The sequence below is a fragment of the Condylostylus longicornis genome, unplaced genomic scaffold (genome assembly GCF_029603195.1).
Source record: "Condylostylus longicornis isolate FDR11 unplaced genomic scaffold, ASM2960319v2 ptg000019l, whole genome shotgun sequence".
Classification (NCBI taxonomy): Eukaryota; Metazoa; Arthropoda; class Insecta; order Diptera; family Dolichopodidae; genus Condylostylus; species Condylostylus longicornis.
This window is the reverse complement of record NW_026577988.1, coordinates 1,054,195-1,078,146: the sequence shown is the minus strand read 5'-3', so window position 1 is coordinate 1,078,146 and position 23,952 is coordinate 1,054,195. Positions and strand designations below refer to the sequence as shown.

Here is a 23,952-nt window from a genome sequence, read left to right as displayed (position 1 = left end):
ATAAATTTGCAATTAATATTGTTGCATTGTTATTGTAAATTTTAAGACCGTATAATAATTTATTATTAAATGTTTTCTATATTTTAATGCCAATCGTTCTAGATTCTTTGCTTCCAATGTTCTATACTATTTTCGAACGTCTTAATAAAATATTATAATTTAAATATATACTAATAATTATTCTTTTTTAATTTCATGATCTAATTTAAATGTATGTACATATATATTCGTACAACATAGCCGTGTCTCATGAAAATAAATAATGAAAATTTTGGTTATAAAATAAATTTAGTTTTGATAGTAAATTAAATTTACTTTGACACAATTGACAGTTGGCTAAAATATTATTAACGTGAGGATTTCAAATATTATAGGAGAATATTTTTTTTTTATAATTATAAATTGTAAGATTAAATTATTCAGGATCTTATACTTTTATCTAATTTAAATTACAAAATTGTTTTATATTTTAAATTTTATTATCTTAAATGGAAAATAATAAAAAATTAAGAAGTTGTTTGAAAAAATGCAAGCACAGTCTTCGCACGATTCGCCCGCCATCCCAAAACAAATTCCCATGTCTTCTAGTTTCCTCAATTTCCTCATTTTTAAACTCCTCCAAGGGTGACAGCATTGAACAGCCTATTGCCGTAATTTCGACCTCGATCTTTTTTAGATATTTCCACCATTTTTGATTTAACGATGCAGAAACCCAGCTCCCCAAAAAGCCCTGTTGTTCAAACAAATAGTAGAGACTTCAGCCTAATTTGCGCCTTGCACCGCCAACTCAGCGGCTCTGGCCTCCGCAAGAACCCCGGCCTAAAGTACACTATTATAGTCCGGCAGCCTAACAGATATCGCGAGTCCAATTTTCTCACAGAATACTCCTGCCCCAAATCCACTTGATGTCTTAGAACCATCAGGGTAAATAGAGAAACCTTTTTTTAGCATATATTTATTATTTAATCAAAATATATTTTAAAAATAAATTTTTGTAAACAGTGTAAAATAAATAATTTAATTAATTTTAATTTTAAAGCAATTAATTTGTTTAAAATTTTAATTACAATTTTTGAAGCAGCAAACATTCTTCGGGTAAATGCTTTTCCACCCATTGTTATTATATTGTAAGTCAAAAATGGTTGGGTTAGAGAACAAGAAGAGAATATTTTAAGTTTAATGCTCTCAACTAAATCATAAAATCGTGAAATTTTTTTATGAGATGCTCCCCATGATTAATTTTTCGATTTTATCACAATTTCATTGTTGATGTTGGTAGTGTGATTTTTAAAGATTTGATCAATTTTGTAGTGGTTTTCAAGTAATTTTTAAATTTAAAAAATTAGTGGTATAGGACTCTCATAAATAACTCACAATCTTTCCAAATATTTCAAAACAGAGATCAAACCAAAGTTTGTTTTTGCTCGTGTATCATACAAAAACATTTTGTATTGAACTTGCCACACTTTTAAGAATTTTGCTGCTTGAATATTAACTCATTAATATTATTAATTGCCATAATCTTTTAGACATTTAAAATTTATTTAATTTTATTTTACATCACGTTTTTCAGCTTAAATATTTTACAAATTAATATATATTAAAATTTTAAAGAATTTACTTACCTACATAATTTAAATTTATAATCAAGAATTTATTAATAATTTTGTAAATTAATTTTTATTTTTATAAAAAAAAAAATAAAAGAAAAAAAAAACTATTTTAACATTAATTAGTTATAATAGAATCAGAAGTTTACTGCCCTCATGTAAAAAGACAAAACGAAAAGTATTAAAAGAAAAAAAAAGAAACAAAGGAAAAATCAAAATTTTGGCACAAATCTGTAAAATTTTGAAATAAAAATAGGTGATCATCGTGCTTCTCTTATAAATAAAATATGAAGAAACCGCGGAAAAAATACCACACTGACATATTAACACACACACATATATAATATGAAGTATGAAAAAAATTCATAAGAATTGCATTATTTCATCACTGCGTAACATATTTTCCATGGACATTTTTAATAGAACTAGATTACAATACATTAAAGGTCGTAAAAATTAGAACAGATTTCTTTTGAAAATTAATTAAAAGCATTTGTTTTACAAAATTATGTTGTATACTCGTATTATATACAAAACATATTATTTAAGTTTAAAAAAGTTTGAAAGAATCAGGTTATGAGATTAAATGTTTTACGTTTTAAAATTTGTTAGACATTTGATGTTAAAATTTTAAATAGCTACGTTACGTAGAATGCCAATTTTTTTTAATTTACAAAAATATTTTTTAAAAAGTTGTTTCAAATTACTCAAATTTTGTATATTTAAATATGTATCTGTTAATATCTGTTATTTTTCATGGAAAAAGAAAAAGTTAATTGTGAACAGCTAATTAGCGATCGGAATAATTCGGATAATTCGGCTAATTATAAATTAAGTCATTATAAATTACATCTATATAATTCAAATTTATAAACGAAACATGAGTGCGTTTTTTTTCCAACAAATGAAATGAAGATATTGCTTTGGAATTATTGGGTGCTAAATTTGTTTCTTCTAAATTTAAATTAAATTGTGCCGAAAATAATTTTCAAATATTGTCCCTTTACTTTATACCATAATTGTTTTAACAGTTTTATAAGTGTGGTCCAATCACTTTCATATTTTAGATTATAATTTTGTGAATAGCTAATAAAAATGTCATTAATTTTTTTTTAAAGAACTATCCATTTTTTTTTTTCTAAAAGAAAGAATGAAGTAATACCCAACATGTGGTAGATTTTTTCACAAATCGTTTACATATACAACTTTAAATAGACCGAATTGAATTTAAGAGGTATTGTTATCACAGCAAATCTATCATTTTGAAATTAACGAAAGTCTTTTCACATTTAAAAAAAAAAATTTTTAAAAACTTAAAAAAGTACAATTTGTCATTCTAAAAATAATTTAGAGTTTGAAGTAATATGAAGTTTTCCATGAATCAGTCTAACTGCATTTTTTGACTTATAAAAAGTGACTTCAGAAAATTAGAATAAGAGCTCTCCAACAAGCAATTCCATATTGCAATTTAGAATCAAAAATTGAATAATAGGTGACATTATGTTAACTATATAAACTGATGTGATAAAGATGAATCAACTCTTCAAATTCTTAAACAAATTAATGTCACAAGGTAATGAATTAGAAGAAGCATCAGAAATCAAACTGTTTGAATGGAACATCAACTTATAATCAAAAACTGGAGGAAAATAGATATTGAAATTCATATATTCAGTTTTGGTACTAATTAAATTCTTATTTTTATAAAACCAACTGCGCAAAATATTTGAATCGAAATCCACCAGATCTACTACAACATTATTTATTTTACTCTTACAAGTAAACGACACATTATTACCGATAGCCGCATAGCTTTGCCTTTAAAGAGCTGTTGAAACAATGAATTGACAAAAAATAAAGTTACAAATTTTTTGTTGAAAACTAAAATGAGTTTACATAAAAAATTTTCGGTGTCTTGTGTAAGTTTTTCTCTCGATTTATGATTACATATTTTTAAATATTTTTCGAAAAAATATACGATGCGGTTGCTCGTTTCAATATTTTCAATATTAATGCGCAATTTTTTTATGATTTGAAATTGTCCAGTTTAATTTTAAATATAAAAATAAAATATTGTGTATTAAATTCGCAGGTCATGTTTATTTTCTAAACTTATTAAAATAAATTTTTAATTCAAATATATATTTTTTTTCTTGTTCTTATTTTGGTAATTTGCAAATTGAAAAATGTTTTCAATTCAAAGTAAAATATAAGAAAAAAAGCAGAAAAATTAAGGAAAATCGTAATAAAAAATTGTTTACTTCTACTTGCGATTTACGTAAAACATTTATGGATTTTATCGAATTGATTGGTTTTTGTTTAATTTTAAAATTCAAAAAATTATATTAAAAATCAGTATATGCATATGTGTATGTATATAGCAGGATATAAAATAACCTCATCATTTCTATTATGAGGTTTCTATCTGGCAAATATTTTAATTTTTTAAATGCGTAAACAATATTTTGTCATATTAATCGCTATTATATTTAAAAAACGATATAGATTCTAGTTTCTAACATTTTAATATGCAATCCCGTAAAAATTTTACGATATACTTAAGCTAGTAAGAATAACGATATGATTCCCTATTTAAATTTTTCACAAATTTGCCTGTAAGGAGGTTTTGTTTCGAAAAATTCTAGTTCTAATGAAATTTAAAGGCTTAATTTTATCTTCTAATTTTAATGATAAACAATTAAAACAAAAAGTATATAAGAAGAACCTTAATATTCTTTTCAAAATTATTTCCAAATCCAATTGCATATTAAGTTTTTATGTCAACTCTTACCGATTTAATAAATATAATCACTTTAGTTTCAATTCATTTTGTCGAAATTCCCGAAATTTGTATGCCGCAATAATTTACACAAAATAATGTCAAAATTAACATTGAGAAATTATAACTGTTTAATTTTAGCTGTCTACTAAGAAAAGTTGAATTTTATTTCAATGCAATTTTCTACTATTTTTCTACATTATTCAATATTTTTAATTCTCTTTGAAATAAGTATTTTAACACTCACTTTAGTTAATTTTTCCGAAATTGCTATATTTAGCATTTCTAAATCATAAATGTCACATCTGCATAATTTGCAACTTATTTACTGAATTACATTATGACGTAAACTTCTGTTGCTTATAATTTTAATATTGTCAAAAACTAAATTGTCAAAATTACTTATACGTAAAAATAAAACAATAGCTCTTATTTTTCTTTTATTTTTCCATTAACTAAATTTTATTTTCATTTAATTTTATTGGAAAGGAAAATTTTCAATATATTGCGTCATCAACGCTGTTACTCTCTTTGACAGTTTTTCTTTAAAATTTACCACTCATTCTTTGTTTAACTTTCAAACGTGTCATTCATATAGAATACATTATATATATATAGCTACTTCTCAGGTGGTAAAAAGTACGGGTACTTCTAGAAGGGCTAGAGACATGGGACAAAAGGCATTAGGTAGAATTTTGCCTCTAGGGTACCAGAAAAATCTGACATTGGAACTTTTTAGCCCCGAAATAGCTCTATTTTAAGATTTTCTGAAAAAATTTTTGTATAACAAAAGCACGTTTTTCTTTTATACTTTTTATAATTAGAAACACAAACCAAGAAATAAATGATACGTTTTACGTTATTTTTATTATTAGAAACACAAACCGAGAAATAAATAATATTTGAAAATGCAATGATCTCACATATATTTTAATTTCGAAAAATCGAAATAAACTTAAATAAATGTCAGATTTTATAAAAGACATCAGATGTTTTGTGGCAACTGAATATTAATGCTTCATTTGTTATTGTTTTGAATATTATGTTTCGTCAGCAAGCTTTAAAAAAATATACATACACAATTTATGTACGTATGTATCTACCTAAAATTTTATTTTTATTGTTCGAGCGAAAACCTGTAAAAAATGCTAAATTCCAATACATTCATATATACATACATACACACATATATTCATATATACATTCATACACATATTTTTACATACATAAATTATTATTTTGTTTTTGACTAAACCTTTTCTTTATGTTTAAAATTCAATCCTATATGTTTACCCACAGTTTAAAAAAAACAGGTATCTATTCATAATTATGTATATTTGCATTTATAATTTTATTTATAATTTTTCCAACAGCAAAATTTCAAAATTTTCGATTCTAATACATTCATATGTACATACGTTCATATGTTGGAACGAAAAATTTTAAAATCTTCAATTCTAATCCATTCATATATACATACATACACACATATATTCATATATACATTCATGCACATATTTTTACATACATAAATTATTATTTTGTTTTTGACTAAACCTTTTCTTTATTTGAGAAATTAATTTTTGTAAGTTTACCCCCATGATATAATAATTATGCGTTTAAAATTTATTTCTATTTATTCTACAGTTTTGAATATTATTAAATTCATATAGAAAGCTTAAAAAAATTACTCAGTAAGCTTTAAAAAAAATATACATACTACATACATATTTATGTACTTAAAATTTTTGCGAATTTTTCCAAACTATTATAAGAATATTTTTTTGGAAATTTTCTTTAAACTTTTATATAACATTTATCAGTTATATATTAAAAAAAAATAAAACACAAAATTTAAACAAAATAAAAAAAAAAATTTTTAAAATAATCCAAAAAAAGAAAAATACAACAATCCAGGCAAGCATTGATCCAATAACCTTCTGGCTATGAGACTACCACGCTAACCACTAGGCTACGCAGTACCTTGAATTTCCCTTAATAATTCTACATTTTATTCATATATCGTATAACTCATCAAAAACCATCATATTTTACATTATATATATATAGCTACTTCTCAGGTGGTAAAAAGTACGGGTACTTCTAGAAGGGCTAGAGACATGGGACAAAAGGCATTAGGTAGAATTTTGCCTCTAGGGTACCAGAAAAATCTGACATTGGAACTTTTTAGCCCCGAAATAGCTCTATTTTAAGATTTTCTGAAAAAATTTTTGTATAACAAAAGCACGTTTTTCTTTTATACTTTTTATAATTAGAAACACAAACCAAGAAATAAATGATACGTTTTACGTTATTTTTATTATTAGAAACACAAACCGAGAAATAAATAATATTTGAAAATGCAATGATCTCACATATATTTTAATTTCGAAAAATCGAAATAAACTTAAATAAATGTCAGATTTTATAAAAGACATCAGATGTTTTGTGGCAACTGAATATTAATGCTTCATTTGTTATTGTTTTGAATATTATGTTTCGTCAGCAAGCTTTAAAAAAATATACATACACAATTTATGTACGTATGTATCTACCTAAAATTTTATTTTTATTGTTCGAGCGAAAACCTGTAAAAAATGCTAAATTCCAATACATTCATATATACATACATACACACATATATTCATATATACATTCATACACATATTTTTACATACATAAATTATTATTTTGTTTTTGACTAAACCTTTTCTTTATGTTTAAAATTCAATCCTATATGTTTACCCACAGTTTAAAAAAAACAGGTATCTATTCATAATTATGTATATTTGCATTTATAATTTTATTTATAATTTTTCCAACAGCAAAATTTCAAAATTTTCGATTCTAATACATTCATATGTACATACGTTCATATGTTGGAACGAAAAATTTTAAAATCTTCAATTCTAATCCATTCATATATACATACATACACACATATATTCATATATACATTCATGCACATATTTTTACATACATAAATTATTATTTTGTTTTTGACTAAACCTTTTCTTTATTTGAGAAATTAATTTTTGTAAGTTTACCCCCATGATATAATAATTATGCGTTTAAAATTTATTTCTATTTATTCTACAGTTTTGAATATTATTAAATTCATATAGAAAGCTTAAAAAAATTACTCAGTAAGCTTTAAAAAAAATATACATACTACATACATATTTATGTACTTAAAATTTTTGCGAATTTTTCCAAACTATTATAAGAATATTTTTTTGGAAATTTTCTTTAAACTTTTATATAACATTTATCAGTTATATATTAAAAAAAAATAAAACACAAAATTTAAACAAAATAAAAAAAAAAATTTTTAAAATAATCCAAAAAAAGAAAAATACAACAATCCAGGCAAGCATTGATCCAATAACCTTCTGGCTATGAGACTACCACGCTAACCACTAGGCTACGCAGTACCTTGAATTTCCCTTAATAATTCTACATTTTATTCATATATCGTATAACTCATCAAAAACCATCATATTTTACATTATATATATATAGCTACTTCTCAGGTGGTAAAAAGTACGGGTACTTCTAGAAGGGCTAGAGACATGGGACAAAAGGCATTAGGTAGAATTTTGCCTCTAGGGTACCAGAAAAATCTGACATTGGAACTTTTTAGCCCCGAAATAGCTCTATTTTAAGATTTTCTGAAAAAATTTTTGTATAACAAAAGCACGTTTTTCTTTTATACTTTTTATAATTAGAAACACAAACCAAGAAATAAATGATACGTTTTACGTTATTTTTATTATTAGAAACACAAACCGAGAAATAAATAATATTTGAAAATGCAATGATCTCACATATATTTTAATTTCGAAAAATCGAAATAAACTTAAATAAATGTCAGATTTTATAAAAGACATCAGATGTTTTGTGGCAACTGAATATTAATGCTTCATTTGTTATTGTTTTGAATATTATGTTTCGTCAGCAAGCTTTAAAAAAATATACATACACAATTTATGTACGTATGTATCTACCTAAAATTTTATTTTTATTGTTCGAGCGAAAACCTGTAAAAAATGCTAAATTCCAATACATTCATATATACATACATACACACATATATTCATATATACATTCATACACATATTTTTACATACATAAATTATTATTTTGTTTTTGACTAAACCTTTTCTTTATGTTTAAAATTCAATCCTATATGTTTACCCACAGTTTAAAAAAAACAGGTATCTATTCATAATTATGTATATTTGCATTTATAATTTTATTTATAATTTTTCCAACAGCAAAATTTCAAAATTTTCGATTCTAATACATTCATATGTACATACGTTCATATGTTGGAACGAAAAATTTTAAAATCTTCAATTCTAATCCATTCATATATACATACATACACACATATATTCATATATACATTCATGCACATATTTTTACATACATAAATTATTATTTTGTTTTTGACTAAACCTTTTCTTTATTTGAGAAATTAATTTTTGTAAGTTTACCCCCATGATATAATAATTATGCGTTTAAAATTTATTTCTATTTATTCTACAGTTTTGAATATTATTAAATTCATATAGAAAGCTTAAAAAAATTACTCAGTAAGCTTTAAAAAAAATATACATACTACATACATATTTATGTACTTAAAATTTTTGCGAATTTTTCCAAACTATTATAAGAATATTTTTTTGGAAATTTTCTTTAAACTTTTATATAACATTTATCAGTTATATATTAAAAAAAAATAAAACACAAAATTTAAACAAAATAAAAAAAAAAATTTTTAAAATAATCCAAAAAAAGAAAAATACAACAATCCAGGCAAGCATTGATCCAATAACCTTCTGGCTATGAGACTACCACGCTAACCACTAGGCTACGCAGTACCTTGAATTTCCCTTAATAATTCTACATTTTATTCATATATCGTATAACTCATCAAAAACCATCATATTTTACATTATATATATATAGCTACTTCTCAGGTGGTAAAAAGTACGGGTACTTCTAGAAGGGCTAGAGACATGGGACAAAAGGCATTAGGTAGAATTTTGCCTCTAGGGTACCAGAAAAATCTGACATTGGAACTTTTTAGCCCCGAAATAGCTCTATTTTAAGATTTTCTGAAAAAATTTTTGTATAACAAAAGCACGTTTTTCTTTTATACTTTTTATAATTAGAAACACAAACCAAGAAATAAATGATACGTTTTACGTTATTTTTATTATTAGAAACACAAACCGAGAAATAAATAATATTTGAAAATGCAATGATCTCACATATATTTTAATTTCGAAAAATCGAAATAAACTTAAATAAATGTCAGATTTTATAAAAGACATCAGATGTTTTGTGGCAACTGAATATTAATGCTTCATTTGTTATTGTTTTGAATATTATGTTTCGTCAGCAAGCTTTAAAAAAATATACATACACAATTTATGTACGTATGTATCTACCTAAAATTTTATTTTTATTGTTCGAGCGAAAACCTGTAAAAAATGCTAAATTCCAATACATTCATATATACATACATACACACATATATTCATATATACATTCATACACATATTTTTACATACATAAATTATTATTTTGTTTTTGACTAAACCTTTTCTTTATGTTTAAAATTCAATCCTATATGTTTACCCACAGTTTAAAAAAAACAGGTATCTAAGTTACGAATTTTGTGTCAAAATTCGTTTAAAAAAAAAAATAATTTTATTTCGATTTTAAAATTACTTTTATAATACGTTTTATTTCTTTAAGATTACTTTTACAATACGTTTTATTTCACAACACTAGGTTAAAATTTAATATAACTTTACAATTAAATTTTAAGACTATTCTAAGACTTTAATGCTTAGTTCAATTAATGTCTAAGACTATCTAAGACTAAATTCTTAATCTAAATGTTACCTAATTTATAGTATAAAATTTGCTTATTTAGCAAATTTAATTTTATGTTATTTTCCTAACTAAAAATTTCTCACAGTACAGCGTAGACATGTCGTCAGCACTTTTTGTGGGAACATATTTTTGCGTTAAGAAATTCTCATGCTGAAATATGATGTTTGCTGGAAACGTATTTGAACATGTTTTAATATTAATATTCAGCGTAGAAGAATTCTCACGATGAAATATGTCTGATGAAACATGTTTGAACTTGTTTTAACATGCCCGCTATTTGATCCCTCGTTAACTCTTCCCCCTCTAAAGATCTACGTCCCGTAGATCAACGTTGAGTTTGGTAAGATTAGTAGCTAAGTCCTTAGGGGTGATCTCTGCTACGAATGTCCTTTCTGTTTGTGTCTTTTTCTTCTTGAAAATTATTATCGCTATTATAATTAGAACTACCGCAATGGTGATAACTGAGTTGATTGATGTTGTGATATTGTTTGACGTGGCTAGTTGCTGCACCTTTCTTATATTGTTCTGTTGTAAATCATGAAGATACTCCAAATTGAGTTTCCTATTTGCCTGGGTTAGATTTGTTTGAAGGAACGCTGGTAGTACCTCTGGAGATCTTACTTCGTTGTTGGTGAACGTAAGTCCCTTAATGCGTATAGTATCGTTGGAATATTGTAGGAGAAAACTTCCTGAGAGCTTCCCCGCAGTAGAGGTGGTTATAACATCTCCATGGAAATTGGATAAGAAGATCATATTCTTGGTAATTTCCTCTATTATTTCTTTCCCATTGTATTGAAAATCACATCTTGCATTAAATCCCCTGATGAGTTGCGTTACGCAATGTCCGGGTTGCAACGCTGTCAGTCTGTTTTTCTTGCAAATGGTAACATCATTAAAGTTTTCACACTTGCCTATTACGCCATAGATTTCCTCGTTAACGAGCAGCTCTTCGTACTCTAGATATACCTGACTCTCGTTTCTAATAGTTGGTTTGATCAAAATATGGTCGTATAAACGCTCGTCTGCTTTTGGTAGTGAAATTACGTAAAGGATTGTAAGACCATTAGTTATTACTTTTGGTTCAGCGTATTCGATTGCTTCAATGTCGTTAGAATATGGTAGAGTGTTAACCTCCTTCAGTATGTTAAGAATTTCATCACTACTCAGCAAGTTTGTATTGACGATTTTTTGCTTCGCGAGTTCAATTGCAAGGATGATTTCGTTAATAGCTTCCTTGATGATTACAAGCTTGTTAAATACCATCTGTTCGAATCTATGATCATTGGTATTGCCCAGTTGTTTTAGTATCTTATTGTACCGTTCCATGAGTTTGTTTGTCACTGACATTATTTCACTGTTTATTCTGTACTGTTGGTTGCTATTATAGGTCAGCTGATTCTGGTTTTGGAGTATAGTTTCCCAGTCAGTGGCGTCTGGTGTGCCTGCTAACCATTTCCAGGCTGTTCCAATCCAATTGATGGATCTCCGAGATCTTTTAGTTCCTCGAATTCTGGCTATAGATTCCATTATCTGGTCAACTTGATATTGCAGCTGTGGCTTGATGGTGCTAGAATCATTGACGTTATTCACCAATGGTATTAATTCTCGCAATATTTCATCGTAATTTTTGAGGTTTATTGTGTGGATCAGGTTAAAACTTCCATTTAGTATGCGGGCTTCTCCCAATTTAAGTGTGGCTATTGTGTCTGTAACCTCGAAAATTTTGAGTGAGGCTGCCGTCATATAACATCTGAAATAAAAAGGTTTTAGTTAGGGGTGTTTTTGATGTGGGATTTATGAATCCGTTTTCCCGATATTGTAGTGATGGTAGCTTTGTTGTTTTTCAACACTGTTTCTTTTCTGTATATAGGTTTATGCTTAGATTTTATCTGTTTATCTTTTACATAGATCATTTGACCCTTTTTGTAGTCAGTGGGTTCATTTCTTTTTTTGTTCTCCCGATTGAGCTTTATTTGCTGCGAGCGTTGGATTTGCTGCGTAAGATCGCTATGTATTTTTTCTCTGATATTGAGTAAATTCTGATAGTTGACGCGAGAAGTTCTTCCGTAGAATATATCGGCAGGTTTCTTCTTTGTTACTGAGTGGTATGTGTTGTTGTATCGATCTACTGCAATTGTAATTAGCTCCTTATGTGACAGTTGGGGATGCTCTTTTCGTAGACACCTAATGATTTCCAAAATCGTTGAGTGAGCTCTTTCAATAGTTCCATTTACTTCACTCTTCTGAGATGGAGTATTGTACATTTTTATTCCTAGTGCCTTGATGTAAGTTGACACAATAGGACTGATTATTCCGCCTTCATTATCTGTGACAATTATTTCCGGTACGGTGAAATAATGAAGTACCTTTGTGAGTTTGTCTCTGAGATGTAATGCTGATTTATCTTTAATTCCAAAGAATTTGACAAACTTGGAGAATTTGTCTATACAAGTGATATACTTTTCACCCTGTATTTCCATTATGTCTAAATGAAGTATCTGCGTAGGATACTCAGGAATGGGCGTGGGTTGAAGCTGTGGGCGGAGTGGATGTCTATCATATTTATTACAGTTGCATATTTCACACACCTTGATATACTCCCTGATGAGTCTGTTCATGGAAGGGAAGTAATATTTTTCCATTATCTGTTCCCGGTTTTCTACAGAACTCCTATGTGCTCTTTTGTGTTCTTTTTCAATTATGTTGAGCCGTCTTTCTTCGTTCGCGACATCTTCTACCATTCTTTGTGTAATTCTAATCTTAAAATTACTGAAGCATTCCTTGTAAATTTCATTAAGCATACTTAGATATTCTTCGGGTATCTTGATCCCATTAATAATGGTAGGATTGAGCCTTTGTTTCAGCGCAGTTATGAGTTCCTGGCGTGTTATGTTTGGCATTCCAATGGTGAATCTTCGATATCCTGGATGAGGTTCCTCATAGGCTGTGATATCTTTGCTGCGTTTGATGATTATTTGAGTTTTAAAGACGTTAATCGGAGCTTCGCAATGTGGAATAAGATCACTACTGTCTTCGTCACAACTATGGGCTGTCTCTGTGGAGCTAGTTGATAGTGAATTGATTTCAGTCGGCAGCCTTGATAGAGCGTCGGCCACTACATTGGTCTTACCAGGCCGGTAGACTAGCTCGTGATTATATTCTTCAATTCGAGCCCTCCATCTTTTGAGCTTCGCATTGTAATTGCGGTTGCCTAGAGCAAATGTGAGAGGCTGATGGTCTGTCAGTATTTTGATTTTTCTTGCCCCATACAGATAGTTGCGCAGGTTATCAAGTGCCCATACGATGGCTAGCATCTCCTTCTCATTAGTAGCGTAGCCTTCTTCTGTCTTGTTTAACGATCTAGAGATGTACGTAATAGGCCTATCCTTTCCTATCTCGCCTTGAGATAAGACAGCACCAATCGCTTGATTCGACGCATCTGTGGTCAGTATAAATGTGCTCTCGAAATCCGGAAAGATGAGAACTTCAGATGACATTAGTAGCTTTTTCAAATTATCAAATGCCTTTAGTTCTGCTTGGTTTAGTTTTACTATCACCCGTTTGGACTGATTGGCTTTTATTTGCGCATTGTTACCTCTTGTCAAGTTCGTTAGAGGTTTCGCAATTTTGGCAAAATCTTTGATGAATCGCCTGTAGTAAGATGTTAGTCCTAGGAATGACTTGAGTTCTTTAAGATTTGTTGGTGGTTTAATTTGTCTGATGGCTTCGACCTTTTTGGGATCCGGTTTTATTCCTTCGTGAGTAATCAGGTGTCCCAAAAATTCCACTTCTGTCTTGAAAAAATGGGTTTTTTCCAGGTTAACCCTTAGATTTGCCTTTTCCAATGTAGAGAACACTTCCTCGATATTTGTTAGATGTTGTTCTTCGGTTTCTCCAAAAATGATGACATCGTCTATATAGACGTAGCAGCGCTTTCCTATGTGTTGCTCTAGTACGTCGTCTATCATTCGCTGGAATATGGCCGGTGCATTCCTCAAGCCAAAGGGTAGTCGAGTAAACTCGTACTTCCCATTCATAGTGGAGAATGCTGTTTTGGGTATATCTTTTTCCGACATTTTGATTTGGTGGAACCCGGATGTGAGGTCAATAGTTGTAAAAAACCTAGCTTTTCCCAAACTTGAAAGCGTGTTGGTGATATCGGGAATCGGGTACGTGTCTGGAATGGTTACAGCATTTAATCTTTTGAAGTCGATCACCATTCGGTATTTCTTAGTTCCTGAGGCATCTGGTTTCTTGGAAACTATCCAAATTGGAGAGTTGTAAGGACTCTTTGATGGTCGGATGATACCATCTTTTAGTAAATTCCCTATTTGCTCTTCGACCTCTCCTCTCATGTTGCTGGGATACGGGTATTGTTTGGTGTAAATTGGTTCTTCATTCGATGTTTTGATCTCTGCCCTTACTTCCGTGTCTATAATTTCGCTATCATTAATTGGCCCAAAAATCTTGCTATACTTGCTGATAATTTCTGAGATTCGTCCCTTTAGTTCTTCAGACAAATGGTCTGCCTTGATTTCAATGTTATTGACTTGAACTGATGTTTTTTCCTTAAGAGGTATAGTAATACCAGGTTTTATCGTAATTAGGTTGTTCTTTCTGTCTATGACGGCTTCCAAGGCTTTCAATGTATCGTCGCCCAAAATACCGTCGAACGATTTTAATCCTGGCAGGACGAAAAATTCCAAGGTACTATTATTACCGATGCATTTGAAGAATTTGGCGTTCATTTTTTCTGTAATTTGAACATCACCTCCCGCAGAACGAATTTTAAATGGTTTGTTGGTTGGTTTTGTGTCGACAGCAAGCTCGGGTCTGATGAAGTTTTTATTGGCTCCCGTATCAACTAGGAACTTTAGGATATCATTGTTCCTGGTATGGTACTCTAGGTAAGGAACGCTAGAGAGGCTCCGCTCGTAAAATTTATCTCTTGCGGATCATCTTCTTTTTCTTCATCAAATTCATATTCCTGATATTCATCTACTTCTGGTGTTTCTTGATTAGAATCGTCATTTTCTTCCTGCTCCAGGTTGAATAGCCGTTGCTTGGATTCAGGCTCGTTGTTTCTTGGCCGGTTTATATAGTTGACTCTCTTGCTATGTAGCGATGGATCAACATCCATCGGTGTAGGTGGTTTCGGATATGTTGGTCTTGGAGGTGCGTAGCGATTATTTTGTTGGTAATTTTGTTGTTGGGGTTGGTTACCACCTATTGGGTGACGTTGTGGGAAACTTTGCTGATACGGATTACGTAAACCATCTTGGTATGGTCTGAACGGCATAGGGATTCTTGGTTTGCTGCTTATGTTATTGATAGGTACCGAAACTCGATTATTGTTATTTTTTTGGTGCACTGTTATGTTCCTAAGATTTAAATTCTGCATCTCCAGGCAAAACGCATACGCCTCTGGCAGTGTTTGAGGCCTCTGAATCATTAACATTTTTGCTAATTCACCATTTAAACCTCGTATAAAGACGTCCAATGTTTTATTTCTGTATGTCTCGACAAGCACAGCAATTGTTTCAGCATTGTAGGTTTCCGTTTTTAATTTATTCACGATGAGTGAAAATTGATGATTGACGGTAGCGTAAAATGAATCTATGCTAGAGTTGCCTTGTTTAAGCATGAACAGTTGGTGCTCGAGGGTACGCACATCTCTTTTATCGGCGTAATGCATCGACAAGCATTCCTTGATTGTTAACCAGTCTTCGTCATAGATGTTATACGATATCAAGGCCAGATCAGCCTTGCCTCCGATTTTCTGCCTGATGCTTTGTAAAATAGTCCGGTATATGGGTCTTTCTTTAACGATTTCATAATCTTTTAGTATGCCTTCTACGGCGTGCACCCAAGAGATATATTGTACTGGATCACCATCGAAATATTGGAGCTCCTTCACTCTGTCTGGGAGTCTGCTTATTTCTTTGAGTTCGTCAACGGTTTTTGGCGTTGCTAGAATTTGTTGGCTTTGTGTTTGATTACCACTTGATCCAGAAAATTCTAAATGTTGAATCCGTTGCTCCAGCCTTTTCATAAAACCTTCTTGCTCTTGTGTTAAGTCACTACCCGTTGCAGAATGTTCCAGATTTACGATACGTTGTTCTAAACTTTTGATTTGTTCTATTTGCCGGTTCACTATTCCCGTTAAATTATTGATTGCTGTGGTTAGAGCTTCCATTTTATACTCTTATATTTTTTATTTTTAAGCCTTTGAATTTAAAAATTTTTTTATTGAACAATAGTTCGATTTTGATTATTCGTATCAACTCTCGTTCTCCAGTAATAGGGTTTCTATGTTTTACGTGTATTGGTGGTATTGCTACCTTTACTTTTTTCGTTTATTAGTTTTCGTTTTAAATTTTAGTAGTCAAATTAATTTTGATTTCTTAATTTATTTAATTCACCGTTATTTATATTAATTTAATTTTAGTTTAATTTTTGGTTAAGTTTTTTTTTATTTAATTTAAATTTTTTTTTTTTTTTTTTTTTTTTTTCTTTTATTTAAGTTTTTAATTTTTAATTATTAAGTTTATTTCAATTTTTTATTGGTTTTTATATTTAATTAATTTTTATTTAAATTAGAATTGTTAATCGTTTTTCTTTTAAATTGTTTAATTTTCCTTTTTTTAAAAAAATTTTCTTACTTTAGTATTATGAGGACTATTAAAGCGCGGGTTCGCATGTCCTATTGTTCCCGTGTTACTGAAGGTTACTTCAGGAGTCTCAGATGATTGTGTTGTGCTTTGTTCGCAGGTCGCAGATTTCTACTGGAGGCACCGTATTGTTCCTTTTTGGCTGTTAGTGTTCGAGATTTACTATCGGCCTACTGCGGTACGAGTTACGCTCACTTATGACGGGTTATTTAACCTTGTCTTCACTTGTAGAACCTTATTGTTACGACCTGTCCCTGCTGCTCGGGCGCCAGTTACGAATTTTGTGTCAAAATTCGTTTAAAAAAAAAAATAATTTTATTTCGATTTTAAAATTACTTTTATAATACGTTTTATTTCTTTAAGATTACTTTTACAATACGTTTTATTTCACAACACTAGGTTAAAATTTAATATAACTTTACAATTAAATTTTAAGACTATTCTAAGACTTTAATGCTTAGTTCAATTAATGTCTAAGACTATCTAAGACTAAATTCTTAATCTAAATGTTACCTAATTTATAGTATAAAATTTGCTTATTTAGCAAATTTAATTTTATGTTATTTTCCTAACTAAAAATTTCTCACAGTACAGCGTAGACATGTCGTCAGCACTTTTTGTGGGAACATATTTTTGCGTTAAGAAATTCTCATGCTGAAATATGATGTTTGCTGGAAACGTATTTGAACATGTTTTAATATTAATATTCAGCGTAGAAGAATTCTCACGATGAAATATGTCTGATGAAACATGTTTGAACTTGTTTTAACATGCCCGCTATTTGATCCCTCGTTAACTTCTATTCATAATTATGTATATTTGCATTTATAATTTTATTTATAATTTTTCCAACAGCAAAATTTCAAAATTTTCGATTCTAATACATTCATATGTACATACGTTCATATGTTGGAACGAAAAATTTTAAAATCTTCAATTCTAATCCATTCATATATACATACATACACACATATATTCATATATACATTCATGCACATATTTTTACATACATAAATTATTATTTTGTTTTTGACTAAACCTTTTCTTTATTTGAGAAATTAATTTTTGTAAGTTTACCCCCATGATATAATAATTATGCGTTTAAAATTTATTTCTATTTATTCTACAGTTTTGAATATTATTAAATTCATATAGAAAGCTTAAAAAAATTACTCAGTAAGCTTTAAAAAAAATATACATACTACATACATATTTATGTACTTAAAATTTTTGCGAATTTTTCCAAACTATTATAAGAATATTTTTTTGGAAATTTTCTTTAAACTTTTATATAACATTTATCAGTTATATATTAAAAAAAAATAAAACACAAAATTTAAACAAAATAAAAAAAAAAATTTTTAAAATAATCCAAAAAAAGAAAAATACAACAATCCAGGCAAGCATTGATCCAATAACCTTCTGGCTATGAGACTACCACGCTAACCACTAGGCTACGCAGTACCTTGAATTTCCCTTAATAATTCTACATTTTATTCATATATCGTATAACTCATCAAAAACCATCATATTTTACATTATATATATATAGCTACTTCTCAGGTGGTAAAAAGTACGGGTACTTCTAGAAGGGCTAGAGACATGGGACAAAAGGCATTAGGTAGAATTTTGCCTCTAGGGTACCAGAAAAATCTGACATTGGAACTTTTTAGCCCCGAAATAGCTCTATTTTAAGATTTTCTGAAAAAATTTTTGTATAACAAAAGCACGTTTTTCTTTTATACTTTTTATAATTAGAAACACAAACCAAGAAATAAATGATACGTTTTACGTTATTTTTATTATTAGAAACACAAACCGAGAAATAAATAATATTTGAAAATGCAATGATCTCACATATATTTTAATTTCGAAAAATCGAAATAAACTTAAATAAATGTCAGATTTTATAAAAGACATCAGATGTTTTGTGGCAACTGAATATTAATGCTTCATTTGTTATTGTTTTGAATATTATGTTTCGTCAGCAAGCTTTAAAAAAATATACATACACAATTTATGTACGTATGTATCTACCTAAAATTTTATTTTTATTGTTCGAGCGAAAACCTGTAAAAAATGCTAAATTCCAATACATTCATATATACATACATACACACATATATTCATATATACATTCATACACATATTTTTACATACATAAATTATTATTTTGTTTTTGACTAAACCTTTTCTTTATGTTTAAAATTCAATCCTATATGTTTACCCACAGTTTAAAAAAAACAGGTATCTATTCATAATTATGTATATTTGCATTTATAATTTTATTTATAATTTTTCCAACAGCAAAATTTCAAAATTTTCGATTCTAATACATTCATATGTACATACGTTCATATGTTGGAACGAAAAATTTTAAAATCTTCAATTCTAATCCATTCATATATACATACATACACACATATATTCATATATACATTCATGCACATATTTTTACATACATAAATTATTATTTTGTTTTTGACTAAACCTTTTCTTTATTTGAGAAATTAATTTTTGTAAGTTTACCCCCATGATATAATAATTATGCGTTTAAAATTTATTTCTATTTATTCTACAGTTTTGAATATTATTAAATTCATATAGAAAGCTTAAAAAAATTACTCAGTAAGCTTTAAAAAAAATATACATACTACATACATATTTATGTACTTAAAATTTTTGCGAATTTTTCCAAACTATTATAAGAATATTTTTTTGGAAATTTTCTTTAAACTTTTATATAACATTTATCAGTTATATATTAAAAAAAAATAAAACACAAAATTTAAACAAAATAAAAAAAAAAATTTTTAAAATAATCCAAAAAAAGAAAAATACAACAATCCAGGCAAGCATTGATCCAATAACCTTCTGGCTATGAGACTACCACGCTAACCACTAGGCTACGCAGTACCTTGAATTTCCCTTAATAATTCTACATTTTATTCATATATCGTATAACTCATCAAAAACCATCATATTTTACATTATATATATATAGCTACTTCTCAGGTGGTAAAAAGTACGGGTACTTCTAGAAGGGCTAGAGACATGGGACAAAAGGCATTAGGTAGAATTTTGCCTCTAGGGTACCAGAAAAAGCAAGAATTCCACCCGCCCTCCCCCTTCACCCCCTCCCAAGATGTTTTGTAACCGTTTTTTACAAAATGGTTTTACATCCTGTAGGGGTAATTTTTTACTTACTTTTGGAAGTATTAATATTGTATATAAATTCATTTTTGGAAGTGTGAGTTATAACAAAAAATGAAAACTTTCTTAAGAAAATTGTTTTAATAAAATCTACATTGTTTTATAATAAGTGTGTACATATGAATTTAGTTGTGCATTCTTCTCGGGATCTGTTGCAACATGTATTAGAAAGCAAAACATAAGTTTACATTAAACTCCTTGACAATATATTTTTAGGGTAAAATTTTATAAGAAAATGTTATTCTATTGCATTAAACTTTTTACAAGTAGGGTAAAAGTTTTAGAACGGAAACTCGCTGATATTGATTTGGTAAGGGTGAAGGTTTTTTAATTTTATTTAAAAAAAAAATAAAATTATCAATAAAAAAAGTTGATCTGGCAAATCGCATTTTGCAGGGTTCGAACCTGAGACTTTTTGCATAGAAATCGTATGCAATACGTATTACCCTATATACGTTAGTATTGGTGTTAACTCATTCTACAGTCACGCGTTTTATTCGCATGTATTATAAACTCCAAATACATACGTGCATGAATTGTAGTTTATAATTAACAATAATTTATGGCTAAAAGTGTTTATTGTAGAAGGTATTTTACGATTTTATGCGACATAACTCAAAGTGAAGTTTTAAAATAAATTACTCAAAAGGTATTAGATTTCAAAGGAACTAATTATTTGTTTAATTATGTATTTTTGGGTAATTATTTCTCAGAACTTTTTTATTTTAAGTTTTAAGTTTTATCTTATTATTTATCAGGAAAAAACATATCTATATGTATATTATGGGTGTGTTTTTGAAGAAATAAAGTAAACTTAAAATATCTCAGCCACAGAATGGAACACAATTTCAAAACTACAGGCATCATACTTGCAAGGCTTGCAATGCAAGCACACACGACTAGTTATATATGTAGGTATATATATATGTATATGAAAATTGTTACACCTGTATAAATTTTGAACAGATTTATTGACAACTTTCCCTTATTTTTCTTGGTATATATTTTTGTTTTGTACATAAAGAAATATTTCGAACGATTAAAAGTGAAGGAGTCTAAAGAATTATAAATCGCAGTAATTTATCATAAAAAAAAAACAAAGGCGAATTTTCACGTTTTTTTTTTTTGTGTTTTCTGTAAAAAATAAAAAAAATTATTTTTAAAAATGAAAATTCACCTTTGTTTTCTTCTCTAATTTTTTATTTTGTTGTTTCTGGTTTTGTATTATAAAAAATAAACTTAACGTCAGAATTATTTGAATTAAGAGTTTTCCGCTTTTTCTTTAAGAAAACAAAAAAAAAATATTAAGAGGCGAACGCCACAAAAATTATAAATGAAATTTATTGGTAAAGAAAATATTTTTTTTTTTTACAAAAAGTTCATTAAATTTTTTTTTGTTTCCGAAAAATAACAACTGTCACACTACTGAGGACTTTTCATTATACGCCTTCAACTATTGGGAAGTCATGAATTTTGATACGTAAAAGAGATGTTAGGGTATTCAATTTCCAGTCATTCAATTTAATCATTTTCTTTTGTTTACAAAAATAATGTAATTAAAATTTGACAGTTTTTAAATGTCAACTGCAATGTTCATGTAGTTTAAGTATTAGACGACCCTAGACTTTAGATTTGCACATAAAGAACTTTCGATTTAAGAAAACTTTCGAAGAGAGGTGTTTAAATTAAAATTTAAACTGAGAGGTGCTTGCCTCTCTTTTAAAAGATACACTTTAATTTTTTTTGACAATCTATAATCAGTACACCACCGCTAAAAATAATACTTTTCCGCACAATTTGTCTTTAGGTACAATTTGTCTTTAAGTACAAGTGCTAAATTTATTTTGATTTTTGAAATAGTGTTAAAGTACTAATTAGTAATGTTATTTATGTTATGGATTTCTGTGTAAAAATTTAAAATTTTTATTTTTAAAATATTTTCAAAACGGTATACGTGAATTTAAAATATTTTAAATTAAGAGTAAATAGTAAATTAATGTGTGAGACATATGTAAAATAACGTGAGACATATGTATGTATAAGTATATGTACGTATAGTACTATAGCTTATTGTAATTTAGTTCATTTAATATAGAGGCAATTAAAAATTGATTGACATTTTGTTATTGGCTATTAGTAATATTGGAAAAAAATATTAATTTTTTAAGATTTTTTTTTCAAGTTACAAAATTGCATATATTTAGGGGTAAAAACTAAAACTTACATATGTTAATAGGAAGTTGCAACAAAAGAGCTTTATGTATTATTACAAATATATTTTATAAAATTTGTAATTTAATCATTTCAAATTAAATTATGGAGACGCATAAGGGTGAGTTTATAGAAGCCAGTAGTGTGCACTACGTAAGCACTCAATCTAATCATTTATTAATATCTAATCAATTTTTAACGAAAAAAAAGCATAAATCACTTCAAAGTACTAACTAATTTTGAAATATTTCACTTACTGTACCATCTTTAATATTGTAGTATATTTATTGAACATAGGGGAGAAAAGTAATAAGAAATGAACAATCTTGCAACATTGTTTTACTAAAATTATTTTGCGGCAACATTTTCACAAAAGAAAATGATTTTTATATTAAAAATTAGTTAACGTTTCTAGTACTCTTATCTCTCAAGTGTAAATTGTTGCAAAAATTAAATGGCTTAAATCAATTCAATTTGGCTTTTGAATGTAGAAAATGTTCAAGAATTATGAAAAAATTTCTATTTTCAAAAAATATTAAAATGCTTATACATGTATTGATTTACGTAAATTCAATAATTCAATAAAATTACAGGCATTTTGAAAAATATCGCTCCATTACAAATGTGTAACAACTCCAAAAATTTCATTTTCTAGTTAAATACGACATTTTATGAAGATTTTTTTTTATGAAGAATAATATAGAATTATTTAATCGCAAATTCTGATTATTTTGTCAAAATAAAAAAAAAACACAAAACTTTGTTTTATTTGAAAATTAACGAATTTTGAGTTGTTACAGTTTGGCAGCAATGGAACAAGCTATAAATTTTTAATAGCAAAGAAAAGAGATCATCATTACCTTTTGATCTTATTATCAAAAATTTTCAAAGGCTTCAATAAAAAATATTTATTTTTTTCCTTTTTTTTTTTTTGTTTTTGATTTTTTTTTTCTCAATATCTACATATAAAATTTAATAGGATCGGCATCATTTGTAACGTGACGTCTTTTACCTCTTCTTTTTCTCATTTTTCCTGAATTAATTTTCTCTTTTCTTAGTTTTTCTTTTATAATTGACTTTTCTACTGTGCACAAATAGCGTGTAGTACTACTGACTTTTACCATTGTATAAAAATTTTTTTACCTTATGGTTTTTTAATTTTTCTTATTTTTTCATATTCTATTGCTATTGTTTTCTTTTTCTGTTATTATTTTGCTCGTCAGGCGGCGGGCAGCATCGTATACATTCATTTTTCTCTTTTAATATTTAAAATATATTGGAATTGAAAAGGAAAATTTTGTAGAGAGAAAAAAAAACAAAAATAAAAACATTTATGAAAATTTACTTAACTGAATTGATCAGTCGTAAATTAGCAATCGCATGAACTAGACGTGAAGGAAGAAATTAAAAACAAAATAAAAAAAAACTTCTTTTTTTCACTAAATAAATAAAGTCTAATATAAAAAAAAAGAAAACAAATAAAATTTTAATTAAAAAATTATAAAAATCATAAAAGAGAAAAAACAAAAAATTTAAATCGTGAGAAAATTATTTTTAG

General features: G+C 27.9%; 1 protein-coding gene across 10 annotated transcripts in view; it reads left to right on the top strand.

Moving 5' to 3' along the window:
- Positions 1–23,952, top strand: part of LOC129606609 (protein phosphatase 1 regulatory subunit 12A) — a 105,255-nt gene that overhangs the window by 62,698 nt on the left and 18,605 nt on the right. For 2 of the 10 annotated variants that reach the window (XM_055517014.1, XM_055517012.1), the window contains exon 1: positions 23,753–23,933. The exons of the other annotated variants lie outside the window; for them this stretch is intronic. The gene's annotated coding sequence lies outside the window, so the exon portion shown is untranslated. Of the gene's footprint in view, positions 1–23,752; positions 23,934–23,952 lie in introns of those variants that run through there. 10 annotated transcript variants of the gene reach the window in all.